The sequence below is a fragment of the Aedes aegypti genome, chromosome 3 (assembly GCF_002204515.2).
Source record: "Aedes aegypti strain LVP_AGWG chromosome 3, AaegL5.0 Primary Assembly, whole genome shotgun sequence".
NCBI classification, from domain to species: Eukaryota; Metazoa; Arthropoda; class Insecta; order Diptera; family Culicidae; genus Aedes; species Aedes aegypti.
Window position 1 is genome coordinate 366,977,857 of NC_035109.1, and position 15,263 is coordinate 366,993,119.

A 15,263-nucleotide genomic window follows, 5' to 3' on the forward strand; every position below is an offset into this window, starting at 1 on the left:
GATAGATGATAAAGAGATTTCGGTTGTAATGCAGAGGTTCGGGAAGATTGTCCGGATGGTACGCGAGAAGTATGGGGAGGAAACGGGGTTTCCTATTTGGACCTCGGTCCGTGGAGTGTATTTGGAGTTGCGAGAAGGGGTAGAAATACCAGCCACGATTTACATCAGAAATATGCGTGCCCGAGTTTCGTATGAAGGTATCATCAACAAGTGTTACATGTGCGGTAGTAAGGAGCACTTGAAAGCGGAGTGTCCCGAAAAGAAATCGGTCAACGATCGATTGCGAGAACACCAGGGTACGTCTTACAGTGGAATTCTGAAGGGCGGAGAAAGGTGGGTGAGACAGCACCAGTCTAAACAAGGTAATACCGATAGCGAAGGGATGATCAAACTCGGTCAAGGTCTGCCGAAACGATTGAATACAGCTCAGCTGCAATCAGATCAAAGTGAACTCGGTGGTGAGGAGAAAGCAGAGGGGAGGGAGAATAGCAGTGTAGATGAAGGTCAAACAGCCCCAGACAACGGTAGTGAGAGTATTCCAGTAACAATGGGGCTAGCAGAGCGAGGCGTAGACAATGTCGAGTCGAACGTCGATATGGTAGTAGCAGAGAGCGATTTCACCAAGGTCACGGGCAAAAGAGGACGTAAGCAACAGCGGTCGGGTACAAATAAAGAGGGTACTTCGGATTCGGATGAATCTGCTTCGGGTAAAGTTCATCGAGAGCGATACACTCAGCCAGGGAACAAGTCAGGCACTTTAAGTGAGTCCCTTGATCGTATCACGCGTAGCAAGTCGAAACAGCGAAAAATTAGTGGTAGTGAGAAGCCTATTACTGTGGTCGAAGGTGGGTCTGCGGCATTAGATTGCTTAAGCAACGATGTTGATAGTATTTAGGTATCAGAAAAATGAAGTAGTTTTGATTGATGCTGAGCGCTTATATCTGTATGAGTTAATTTTTTGGTTTCAGCTAAGGAAGAGTTTAGAGACTTCATGATGAATCATATAATTAGGGTAGCGAGCGTTAATTTAAACAGTAGCTCAAATTTAGTGAACAAATGCCTTTTAAAAGATTTTATTTTCAACAACGATTTAGATATTGTCTTCTTGCAAGAAGTATGTTACTCGAACTTTTCTTTTGTTCCATTTTTCATACCGTTTGTCAATTTGAATGAGGGGGAATCTGGGACTGCTATATTAGTGCGAAATTCATTTGATACTGGTCAACCTCTATTCAGCTTGAATGGAAGAATTACATCTATAGTGATTGAGAACATGAACTTTGTGAATGTGTACGCTTTTTCCGGGGCAAACCGTAGAAAAGAGAGAGATAATTTATTTCTGAATGATCTCACAACACATTTGGCAAAGGCTAACGTTTCTGTGAACATTGTGGGAGGGGATTTTAATTGTATTATCAATAGTTCCGATTGCGTGGGTGATTCGAAAAATTACTGCACTGGTCTTCGACAGTTGGTGGAAGCTTTTAAATGGAAAGATGTAGCCTGCGAGCTTAAACAGAATCAATTCACTTTCCATAGAATGAGTTCAGCCTCCCGACTGGACCGATTCTATGTTCCACGAAAGTTTTGCGATAACATCCTTGATTTTAAAACGGAAGTACTTCCCTTTTCTGATCACTGTGGTATAATCATGAAGATTAAAGTGAATAGAGAAATGATTGTTAGTCGGGGAAGAGGATATTGGAAAATAAATCCCACTATTCTGAAGGACGAACAAGTCTTAGAACAATTTTCTGAAGAGTGCGATACGTGGAAGTTACGACAAGTTTATAATATCGATAAAAGTAAATGGTGGAATGATGTTTTCAAAACTAAGTGCAAACAATTTTACAAATCAAAAAACTGGGAGCTGATAACTAGAATAACGAATGAGAAACATTATTTTTATTGTAAAATTAGGGAATACATGGAAAAGAAAAATAAGGGTGAGGATACGTACTTAGATATAAAAGTGATGAAATCTAGAATAATGGAAATTGAGACAGAAAGATTGAACCATTTAGGCAGCACTTATAGCGCTCAAAATGTACTTCAAGGTGAAATCATGAATATTTTTCAAATAGCCGCGCAGATTAAACGTCAAGAACAAAGCAGTATTTTAAAGTTGAAAGAAGATAACGTTGTGGTCAGTGATTCAACAAGGCTTAGAAAAATGGTTTTTGAACATTTTTCAAATCAATTCAAGAAAGAAACCGTTTCGGATCCAGAAGAGAGAAATGACCCATTAAACTTCCTTACAAATTGCTTAGATGATGAAGATAGAGAACAGCTTGTAACCCCGATCACCATAGATGAATTGAAGAAAGTGTTAGAAACAGCTAAAAAGAAAAAATCCCCAGGGCCTGATGGATTAACCTATGAGTTTTACCTGCAAAACTTCGAGGTTATGAAAAATGATATTTTAGAGATTTTCAACGCTTATCTCTCTGGCGCCTTTTTGCCTCCGAAAGGTTTTTCTGATGGAGTGATTACGTTGATACCGAAAGGCAAAAGTAATAGTTTGTCGTTAGATGACTATCGACCAATTTCTATGCTTAATTGCGATTATAAATTGTTCACAAAAGTTTTGGCAGAAAGGATTAAAAGCAAGCTACATAAATTAGTTGGAATTGGTCAGACAGCGTGTCTCCCCAAAAAATCGTGTATTGATAACCTGAAGGATCTAAGAAGGATATTTACAAAATCTTGCGAAAACAAAAGATTCAAGGGGTGTTTAGTAAGCATAGATTTGAACAAAGCCTTTGATAGAGTAGACCATGAGTACTTGTGGAAAATCCTGGAGAAATTTGGTTTCCCTCCAATTTTGATCAATTGTGTTAAAAATCTCTATGATATTGCATCATCTCGTGTATTGGTGAATGGTTTTTTAACGAATGCTTTCAGGATAACGAGGTCGGTGAGACAAGGTTGTCCTTTGAGCATGGTTTTATTTGTGCTTTACTTAGAGCCTCTAGTCAGGACAATTGCTGAAAATTTGCAGGGGTTTTTAGTATATGATAAATTCATAACAGTTATAGTTTTTGCAGATGATTTTAATGTGATAGTGCGAAGTGAGGAAGAGTTTGATTTACTTTTGAATATATTTGAGTGTTATTCAAAATATGCGAGAATAAAAATAAACTTTAATAAATCTTCATTTATGCGTATTAATAAAGCTCAGTTAGGACCACAAAAAATCAAGGAAGTAGACAGTATCAAAATTTTAGGAGTAAAGTTTTATAAAACTTGGAATCAGACAGTTGTAGCTAATTACGATTCTATGATAATCAACATTAAAAGTACAATGCAAAAACATAAAATAAGGAATTTAAATCTCTTTGAAAGATGTGTAGTCCTAAATACATTCATTTTGTCAAAGATTTGGTATGTTGCGCAAATTTTTCCACCTCTGAATCGACACATAGCAGAAATTAAGAAACATTGTGGAAATTTTATCTGGAACGGGTCGATTTTTAGGGTAGAACGCAATCAATTGTATCTAGATTATTTGAAAGGCGGATTAAGGTTGATTGATCCAGAAGCAAAAATGAAAGCACTTTTCATAAAAAATTTGCTTTACAATGAAGATGCTGAAGCATGCTTTTTTGAAGAGAAATATTTACTTGATTTAAGTACATCGCAAAGGCTGACGAAGAACGCAAGAGAGTGGATATCAAATGCAGTTTCCTTAAAAGCGAGAACAGATTTAAACTCAACAAAGCGTTTTTATGACTATTTCGTTGACATGAACAACTGTATTCCGAAGATTGAAGAGAAAATTAACATTGATTGGGCAACTTTGTGGGAGAATATTAATTATAATTTTATTACGCTCAATGACCGATCAAAGATGTTTTGTTTTGTGAACAATTTGATCCCTACAGGAGAAAAACTTTCAGCCTACAATGTTCGAAGAAATGCAAGCTTGTGTGGAAAATGCGGGGCCGTAGATGACGTGTCCCACAGACTTAAAATGTGCCCAAATGCTAAGCGAGTATGGCAATGGTGTAGTGAGATCATTCGGACGCGAATGAAAACGGACGTATCTGATTTAGAAAATTTCCTTTCACAAAGAGTATGTTTGAGATCGCAGAAACAAAAAGCTGCATTATGGTTGACGGTGCGAGTGATTTCGTTTAATTTGGCAGGGCCAGAGCCCAGTCTATTTGTGTTTAAACGACAGCTTAGAGAATTACGATGGAACAATCGAAAAGTTTTTGATAAGCATTTTGGACGTTATTTAAACATTTGTTAAATGGAAACTTAGAGCAGGCGTTATGTTTAAGCTGTAGATTTAAGCTACCATGTAATCCAATTGCGAACTGTACTTATTATTTCACAATAAAAAAAAAAAAAAAAAAAAAAAAAAAAAAAAAAAAAAAAAAAATTCTCGGTAGAATTTTTTGAATGTAAAAATAGCCAAAAAACACAATTTCGACTTGAGGCACCTCCTAATCTTCTCCAAATTGGATGAAAATTTGTCTGGTAGTTTGTTTTAGTATTGCAACTAGGACTTGGGGGTGACTGGTTGAATCCCAGAAATTTTGATTTTTGTGAAACTGTCTAATGAACGTGTCAAAATACGCTTCCTCTTCCCTTCCTCCAACTTCAATGGAACATAAATTTGAAGCATTCCAAATAATGTCTACCTTAGAAATGAAAAATTCTTCCAAAAATGTATTTGATATGCTCCGCCATTCGTGTTATCAAAATAATAGTCGAGCCAACCATCGCGAACAAAGCGATGATTGAACTTAATCTTTCAAGATTTGTGTAAATCCGTATTCGCATAGCACAAATTTCATCGTAAAGGTTTGCTGTCCTTTAGTGCCTTAAACGGTATAAAAAGAAGTTTTAATATATTAATTACAAAAAAATATTATTTTTCAAGTTTGGTTATAAAAACAGCGAAATTGAATGACCCTTCGTAGTTTTATAGCTAGTGTAAAATACTGGATAGATCAATAATCTCTCTATGAGTTGTGAAGTAAAGTCTGTGAAACCGATTGATTGATGACACCAATGACAAAAAAAAAACTATAACTGTCTTATCTGGTCAGCTAACCCGTACGCATCACACATAGTTGAATACAACGAATTACAACAAAAGAAAATTTATAAGCAGTTCAATATATTTCGTCATATTAAGGGAAGTCTGAGATATCGATTGATACTAGTGTAGCAAATGCTTATTTTTTCATTATACCCTGAATACGATAATTTATGTAATTCAGAGAGGGAGGGATTTTTTTAGGGAATAATAAAAAAATCATTAGACACTTGCGGAGAAGACAATATTTAATTCGGTAAGCCTGCAACCAGCAATTTTGAGAACATTAATCGAAGAGCGTTTATTGAAAAATCAGAATTTATTTTATGAAATACCATAAAAAATAAGAGACACGACTTTTTATTTGGTTTGCCTTTATTATTATGGTATACAATGCATGTTATTTCACAATAAAAACAGCAGTTGAAAAGGCAAGACGTAACTTATGATAGAAACTCTATTTTTTTTACTTATCTCATTCGCTCTGTTATGCTCTACGGCGCCTGAGCCTACCATCAGGCGCCGTAGAGCATAACAGAGCCGAAATCTTGTCTTTTTTTTTTTACATTATTTACATTTTGAAATTTGTATTTGTTCTAAAAACTATGTGAGATTGGGGAAGTTTCAAGGTTAGGGAATACATTTGTAACAGGAAAAAAAAGGATTTTTCGGGGTTTGTTATGCTACTTAGATTACTAAGCTGATGAAGCTTGAAGGGACGAATGTCCAGATCTGTAATGAAACTAAACAGAAAATTCTCGCATTTTCAACAATTTGGTGTTACCGAATAGCGAACTCTGTTACGTGAACAAATTTTTTGGCTGGGCAATAATTATAATTACTTATGCATCATTATTGTAGCTAACTGATGTATTTACGATATGTATCGATGAAAACTTCTCTTGAACATGGGTGGCAGTATGAATGGGGTATATTATTGGATTTATATTTGCCAGATTTCCGTGTCATTCAACAGTGACTGAACGGAACAGTGGTAGCCAATATGATTATCGCTCTGAAGATCATTGCGTGGAGACTTGCATCTACTCGTTTTGCTTTTTTTATTTTATGTTTGTTTGTTAAAACCAAGTCATATAAAGTACAATATACTATTATATACGAAATTATAGAAAGCACCATACGAACTTGTCTGAAGTTGTATTTCCCACACTGCATTTTCTGGAATGTACGTATATGGCCTCCACTTAGAGGGAATCTGTGCATTTTAAACAATCTTTTATATCCGAATAAGCGTTCACTTTACTGATTTGAATCTCAGTTATGTGAACAAATTTGTTGGCTGGGTAAGTAGCAGATGAAATAGGTCTATCTGTCACAAGATAAGCAAAATAGTATAGCGAAATTTGCTCGTCTTACTAGTGATTTGCAAATATTTTTATTTTTATTTGCAAAGTGAAGTGAAGTGTTAAAATTGAAATAGTTTTTAATAGAAGTGGAGAATGCGACATGAACTTTACACTCATGGTACTGAACATACCACAATAGATCTAAATAATAATCGAAGTGGCAAATGCGAACAGAAGAAAAACTCACATACCCTTAGCCTGCGCAGCAAGCATTACCAGTGCGCTATCTACTGGTGATACAGATTGCGACGAAAGAAAGAGCTTTAAAAATGAGATTTTACGTCCATTCGCAATTGCATTGCAATTATGTAAATTGCCATGATAGTTTGAATTCACTGTAAGCTACTCAATGTGTGCTACGGATATTTCTCATAATCTTTCTATAATTTTAGTTGGTTGGTTTGACTTTATTAACGAGATTTTTAGCCCTGGGCTAGTTCATCTCGGGACCAACGGCTTTACTTCCCTTCCGAAGGAAGTCGTCACTATAACTTTTTACGTCATAAGTGACTATGTTGGGGATGGGATTCGATCCCAGGTCCTCGGCGTGAGAGGCGAGTGTTCTAACCAATACACCAGGTCCGTCCCCCTTCTATAATTTTACAGGATAACTGATCTTCAGATGAATTTTACAAAACAAAAAGACAAATACTCGGAAAAAAGTTTTGTCACTCCAAATTCGTCTGAAAATTTTCCACCGACACAAACTGAACTTCATTGAAAAATGTTAGGAAACATCATGAGACGACGACGCAAGCGAAGGGTTTTCTCCATCAGCACATGCGGACGAAGGTACCAGAAGGCAACGAAGGGTTAATGAAGCAATACGCTCTTGGAGTACCTACAACACAGTCGCCTCGTCATAGGTATCTCCTCTCCACAAAGCAATAATGGTAAGGGACGAGTTCGAGGGGTAAAGAGGCACTGAGCAAAAAAAAAAAAAAAATGAAAAGCCACGGCGCGCGCGACCCAAACAAAACTGAAAATAACTGTTTCGAAGCAGGCTGGCTGACTGACGGGCTAACTGCTAAACCGACTGTTGCGCCAAATGCCTACGAAGTGAGAGAGACGTAGGTATCTATGGATGGATAGCCGAACAGAATCACATAACAAGATTGTAACACTTTTTTTTTATCAGCAGCAGTTGAAAATAACAGAAGGTTGAGATATAATTTTGTGATCAAGATGGCTTTGTTTATAACTACAGTTAATGCTCTCTTATCCGATATTTCGTATCTCGATATCGTGTTAGAGAACCATAGTAAAAGTTGGTTTTCATGGCTACCTTGATGGTCTCTTGGATCGCATTTGCATTGGTTTTGTGTTCTATAACTCAATATCTCTCTAACTCGATGGTTCCTTCAAAATCCAGTTAAGGAGAATTGACTGTAGTTACATTTTTCTAACAGATTTATAACAACATATGTCATATTTGTTACGTGGGATGGTATACAAATAAAGTCACGGTAAATTGGGACTTTTCCGAAACCTTCCTATCCTATAGCGTTTTGAATGAAACCTACAAAATTTTTGTAAGCTTTCAAACTCTATGCCTGACCCTCTCCTTGGAGCGTGACATAAATTGTGCATGACCCTCATGGCATTTATACGTTTCTTGTGAATCTCGTCTGAATTTACGAGCAGTAACATAATTAGTGATAATTTTGTTATATTTTTATTTAATTTGAAGTAAATTCTGCAAGATTTTTGTTATTTCAAGAACCACCGATACAAGTTCTATAATAACTGGTGACATAAACAATAATATAACAGGAACTCATTCTATTATTATTTTGTTTCTTCCGCTTCGTCGGGTAGGCAACAAAGCCGTTCTGTTGTAATGGTTTGTGTTTGTGTTGGAAATTGGGTTCCCTTTTCCTAAATGGTTGTTCACGGTTTGCAAAATAAGGTAGCTGTTTAGGCTACTTGCTCTGAGTTTGCATATTTACGCGGATGTCAAATTAAGTCGGATAGTTTGAGTAATTACCGAAGGTGAACCTGTTGGACGTTCAATAAGTAGCAAATGACCTATTTTATGGATGGAGATAAGCGAACTTGGCTTCTCAGCAGTAAGATGATGTGGTTTAAAATGCAAGGTTGTGGAAGTAGTTTCACTAAAATACAAATAAGGACATTCACTTTGCTCTAATTTGATCAACTGCTTTAAACTTCCGGAGAATTCCGGATAAAAAAATATAAATATTCTTTAATTTACAATTAAAGATAGCTTCAACCCTGGTTGGTCCAATGGAGGTTAACCCTTAAGTTTTGCTCGGAAGGTGCAGGACTGAGCACTGACGAATACCGTCGTCGATGTTGGACCGATATATAGCCGTAAGCCTGCCACTAACCAAGATTCCATCAGAATTTTTTCTAGTTATCTTCGATGCAGCATTTTGATAAACGAACTTTACGCAATGTTGTATTGTATTTATAGTTTGAAGTCCATCTCGTCTAGCAAATTACTTCTAGACATCTTGATCTTCCATTGGTTTATCCGGCAGAAATTCGACATTCATGGGCACGGACCAAAAATCGAACAAAACAATGTTATACTACATGACAATTTGACCAGTTTTGATAACGTTTTTTATGATGATCTAGGTCAGGAACACGAAGAAGTTTTTGATTACTACAAGAAGCTGTGAGTTTAGGTATGTATTTTCTTAATTGTAGTGAACATGGCGACCATGACATGAGCGATTATGAATCATGTTCAACCTTCGAAGAATTTATTGCAATTCAAGTGTGAACAGATTTTACAGTTTAAAGGAAAACAAACACAAGAAAAGGCTTTCAATCTTACGCTCAAAACTCTATATGAAACCCGACATTTTAGAATGCGATGTACCTTCGATTGAATTAGTTAATATGTATTTTGACGATAGTTTCAAATTGCAAATGTATATAATTGATATACCTATTTTGCTAATTAGCTATTAAATTATGTTTATAAATTGCTAAAGTTGAAATTGTAAGAATATATGTATTTCATGTTTTTTCAGCACATCGAAACTTACCTTTGTCAACGTTAATGAGTTTTTGTCGATAAAACTCAATTAACTTTGGGTGTCTTTTATCCAATAACCGTTATCTGCTCAGCTTGCGTTAGTATTTTCCTCAAACTTTTCACCACTTCTTCTCCGAGCTCTTCCCGTCCATCAATGACATTTTTCTCGTTTCACACTTTAAATCTTCGCCCACTCTTCATTCATTCATTGGCTTTGTACTATTTATTTACAGTACACCTTTCATTCTGCATTAAGGTTAATGTCACTTTCTTCTTCCCACTTTTCCTACTTTCTTCGCTTCTTCTGCTCGAATTTCACCTTAATTAATCGCCAATCACCACCAACCACCGTACTGTGGCTTTGTGCTTGTATCAAACATTCTCACTCGAAGCTAAAATAAAGAAACGAATTTCAACAAAATACAACAAAAAACGCGAAATCAACAAACAACCATCCCAGCACCATCCCATCGTATACATCGCCGAGAAAGAGTAGCAATCCAAGCAAGCAAGCAAGCAACCGAAGAGGTAAGTATCAAAGTAGGCTTCATTTCATCGTTGAACTTTTTGTTTTACTCCCTTCACCACGCGCGCACGCCGCACTCTTCGACTGGGTTTCTTCGTTTCGCGCTGTCCACGCGCTTCGTACCTTCGTACGGTGAGGCCATAGTAACGCGTCTGCGTCCGCGAACGCGATGCGATCAAAGGATTTCCTGTTGTTGATATTCTGCTTTGCGGGCTCGCACACGCGGACGCGTCGCTCGACGCGTTTACTATGGCAGCGCCCGTACACTGTATTCTCTTGTGTTCCGCTTTGAACGGTCGTTCGTTTGTCGTGTGTCGTCTCTCTTTCACGAACGTTCAACAGCGCGATTCTCTTTCTGCCTCGGTCAATAACAATAACAACAACTACGGCAACCACCACGCAAATGACCAAAAAACCGGTGTTTTGCTGTTTTGTCTCTCATTGCTATGCTTTGCTTGGGTCCCCCCGGTCGCTTCTGTAGAGCAGTGCTTCGGTGTCTCTGAACACTGTATTTCCTTTGCTTCCAGCCAGCCAGCAGTTTTGATTGCGAGTGTATGGGTGTGTACGGAGAGATAAGGGTATGCGATATGTAATTTATGTTCAATCACAGAACGTAACAAACATTACATTCCGTTGCGTCAAGGATCAAATTATTGTGTCTCTAGTAAACTCAGGCAAATGGACGAAGTACATAGGAACCACTTATGAAAATTCGTCACTATAAATCGGGTTGAAATTCATAGTTTTGCCTTGTGAAACCAAAATTTCAAAACAAAAATATGTTTTCACGGCAACCTGGAATCGAACCAAGGACTTTGCGATCGTTAGGCCCGTGCGTACACCACGCTTATCGACACCTTGATGTGAGATGATGTTTAAAACGATACAGCGTTTAAACCTTGATTACAGATGATGTTTTAAACGATACTGCGTTCGTATTGCAATAACCGTTCCACCTTTCATAAGGCAAAATGTATGCATTTCGATAGTCTAGTTCACAGTGTGTAGATTTAGGGTTGCTGTATCTGATGCCGTTGCCAGAAATGTTTCAGCGCATCACAATTTTATCTACAGGTCGCCAAAGTTGTACAAAATTCGATGAAAATTGCACAATAAAATTTAGATTAAATCGATTTTTTCAACATGTAGTCTCCAAAATTCTTCGTTTTTCTTTTATGGCAAAATACAATACTTTTCGAAACCATTAAGAGATAACTTTTGAGCATCAAATTAATTATGAAATTTGCTGATAATACACATGAAGTTTGAATTCTGGAGCAAATTAAGCGAATAAATTATCAAAAAAGTTGACGACTTCGTCTACCGTCTCCGAATCAATACCTTGACAGATGGTTGTACGTTACGAACTTCGTCAGCCCTCTCTGGACCATCCTCTAGATAGTTCGTTGTCCGTTTAGGATTTTGTTTCCCTTTCCGGATCAATAACTTGATAGGTCGTTGTTTGTTAAGGACATTGTCTGTCAGCTCCGGACAAACTTCTTGACAGGTTTTTGATCGTTCTACACTTTGTCTGCCTTCTTAAGACTAACGCCCCGATACGCCCTTGGTCATTCTGAACTTTGTCTGCTTTCTCCAAACCAACGCCTCGACAGGCTGTTGTCCGTTAAAAACTTTGCTGCCGTCTTCGAAACAAGACCTTGACAGGTCGTTGTCCTCTAAAGACTTTGTTTGTCTTCTCCGGACAAACACCTCGACAGGTCGTTGTCCGTTACAAATTTTGTATGATTTCTCAGAACCAACACCTCGACAGGCTGTCGTGTATTGACGACTTAGTCTACCGTTTACGAATCATTAACTTGACAGACAGTTGTGCGTTACTAACTTTGTCAGCCTTCTCGGAATCAATGCCTTGACAGGTCGTTGACCGTTACAAATTTTGTCTGCCTTCTACGAACCAACGCCTCGACATGCCGTTGTCAGTTAAGGATTTTGTCTGTCTTCTACGGTCAACCATTGTCTCAGCAGGCCATTGTTCGTTAAAGACTTTATCTGCCTTCTCCGGGTCTACGACTTAACAGGTTGTTATCCAAGAAGGGGTTGGATAAAAGCTAAGCTTTACAAGAATAACGCTCAGTGTCTTATTCAGATAAATAATCTGAAAAAAACGGTGTAAACTATCTTGAACAAATAAATGCGTCTGGTTCTTGACTACTTTGTAACCAACCATTAAGTTCAGCGATGTACTTCTAGGTAGCTTCGTTAAACAAGGGTTTGAATGGCCAAAGGATAACCAGGGATTCCCAAAGCGTTTCCATGGGGTTGCAAAGCCTTTTCAAGTGCTTCCAATGAGTTTCAAAGGGAATTTCAAGAGGTAGCTAGATAAATGCACCATGAAAATGGAAAATTAGCAATAAAAAGTCCAAAAGCTCCAAACTATTTCAGATTTCCAGAAGTTTTCAGAGGGTTCTTAAAGGGGACTTAATGAGGTTTCATAGCTTTCCTAAGGGTTTCTTAAATGTTGTCAGGGCTTTTAAAAACTTACTAAGGAGTCCCCAAGTGCACTGAAGAATTTTCGAAGGATTCACAGAGGTTTTCAAGGTTACCCAAGAAGTTCTTAGATGTTTTAAGGGCCATAGAATCAATTATCAAATGCAAACCTCGGATAACTAATTTCGATTTATAGGAACTGTTGAAAGTCACTTCAGAACGCTGTAAATTTCAAGAATTCGCCATTTGACGAAACGAAACTAAATCAGAAAACGAAAATTTCGCATAATTGGATTCCGTAGCATTCCGCGGTGTTTCGTTTGAGGAAATCATTCGAAATACCGCATACCCTTTGTCGGGAATCGAATGCGGCGCTGCAGCTGCAGGTGTATGAGTGTGATAGCATGTGTCCTCGCCGCCGTCGCCTAGAAGCGTTGGTGTGCGCGATTGATTGTCTTCGTGAGAGTTTTGTTTTTATTCCCTTTCCTGTTTGATTCGATTATAGACTGCTTTGCATGGAGTTTTGATTGATATAATTCGATGACACCAATAAAGCTTTGCAATGATTTTGAAAATGTCATAACTTTATCTGTGTTGACATTTTAACGTTTGAATTTTTTAGTTCTGGATTGGTTTTATTGTTAAAACAACTGAAACCATTGCCAATGCCATAATATTACATACAATTGTTCAAATAACTGTCTCAAATTTCAAAAGTTACTTTTTATATAATGATAGAACTCATCGCAATGTACCCAAAGTAATTATATCTTCAATTTTATGGTAGAAGTTTCCAATCATTGCAAAAGCTTTAGTTCTTAAGAAATTCAACCAAACTTTAACTCAACAATAACAAAAGTTTGGAAAACTTGCCACCCACAAGTGCTCATCAATTGTGTAAAATAATCAACACGATCAAAGTAGCCCATGAAAGAACCACTGACCGCACGACAGCGATCATCGCGATCGCCGCACTAAATACCTTTCACTCACGCAATCAATCCAGTCTGGATCGCTTCGAACAATACACATCAGCGAACCCTGAACTAACACCATCAGCCGTGTAAATACCGAAGAACGCTTCCAACGATTAACGAAACCCTTCGGGGTGGATAGGTCACACCGACTCGTCTCTCCGTACACCCCGAGAATTCGTACACACAAAATCGCGATCGCATTCGCTATAAAGGGGAAACTGATCCGACAGAGCGGAACTGTCAATTAGCGCCATCAACAACCACCGCCGCCGCCAACTTGGACGGTTCTCTCACATCGTTTCCCAATCACGCGATTATTTCGCACGAAATTCACAATACTTCACTTACTTCGCGCGATCCGCACGAACAAACTTCTTCTCAACTCCAAACTGTCACACCGGATGTTTCCGTTTCTACCGTCAAGCACTGACATTCCAGGCTCTGCCGAAAAGGGGTTCACGGTTCGCGTGGAATGCTAGGGGTTGCCTTTGGCGAATCCTTTCACATATAATCGAAGGTAAGTTTTCTCTCCCTCTAATGCACAACAGACAAATCTGACACAAAACTACAATTAACACGAGTAACGTAGCCGAATTCGAAACGCCGCCGTACGAGTAGACATGTAGCGAACAACTAACTGGCGACTTGACCCTCGAGAGCACGGGAACGACACACAACGGTGGAACAGAGAACAGACCTGCTGCTGCAATCATCCCAAACTCCGAAACCAAACCAACACACCTCAAAAACGCTTGTGAAACAACAAGCGGCAATGGTGGCGACTGTTGCTTCAGCGCTACAGCCGCGAATGTGTTAGTGACACCTCTCGCGCTGGCGACGAGACGGTGCTCCATTCATAATTATCACCGATTCCGTTTTGATCGATGCTTCGCGCGTTGCATGCATTTTTCCATCATTGGACGGGAGCGTGTGACGTTCACCGTGTTGTGTTTACATCGGGTTTGTTTGTGTTTTCTCTTCGGATGTCTGTGTTTGGGAACAGCTGCAATGAAAATATATACCGAGGTGAGGAAGACGACATTTAGTGTGCGTGACATCCGTGTACGGTGCAAAATGCTTTACAACTACAAGCGAGCGAGCTCCCATAAGAGGCCGTGTAAATTAGTGACGTAGTTATTTTTGTTTACGTTTTTTCTCTTAACTAATACGTAGCCATTGCTTCTTCTTCCACACCTTAGTATATATTCTCATTGGAACAGCTGTCAAACAAAACCCGACTTGCCGATCGAGGGGTGTTTCAACATGTTGGTTATTTTGAAGCACTCATCGTGTGACGAACAAGGGGTAATAAGAGAAATTGTAAACACTTCGGGATGCAGCCATCTACACAGCAAAAAAAGTTGTTGAATATTACATCAAAACTGCTGCAACCAAGTCATTCCCTCGGTTGTGTAATATTACACAGCCCGACGTACTTGTGGGCTTTTGGTGTAACAAACGCGAGCGATGTAATTTTTCCGATGTAATAAATTCAATGTATCCAATACGATGTAATCGATGCGGTGTAATATAGAAACTGTGTAATCTAAGCGATTTCAGGGCAATCCTGATCATAATTCAGCAAAATCAATGGTTGATTAAATTGCTTTTTAATCCTTTTCCACTTTTAAATCGAATATAATATGTGAATTCGAGTTTTACTTATATTGAATTATCGAGTTTATAAACTTGTAAAATAATTAAAAGCAATTTATTCAACCATTGAAAAGAATTTTATGGTAAGAAGATATAATATGTTTGGAAATTATAAAAACAAAAGAATTGAGTTTAAATTATTTATTTATTTTTTGTGCATTAAACAATTCTCGCATAACTTGTGATCTTGTCCTAAAAGCCATTGGTAACCGAGTGTGTAGAGCTTTGT

At 38.0% G+C, this 15,263-nt stretch overlaps 1 protein-coding gene across 4 annotated transcripts in view; it reads right to left on the reverse strand.

Annotated features, from left to right (window-relative positions):
• The window catches only part of LOC5564596 (neurogenic protein mastermind), a 426,767-nt gene extending 412,742 nt beyond the window's left edge, over nucleotides 1-14,025 (reverse strand). The window contains exons 1-2 of one of the 4 annotated variants that reach the window (XM_021849166.1): nucleotides 13,727-14,025; nucleotides 9,438-9,819 (exon numbers count right to left, since the gene is read on the reverse strand). The gene's annotated coding sequence lies outside the window, so the exon portion shown is untranslated. Of the gene's footprint in view, nucleotides 1-9,437; nucleotides 9,820-9,879; nucleotides 10,029-13,726 lie in introns of those variants that run through there. The other 3 variants (XM_021849169.1, XM_021849168.1, XM_021849167.1) reach the window with 3 other exon arrangements.
• Between the last annotated feature and the right edge of the window lie 1,238 nt (nucleotides 14,026-15,263).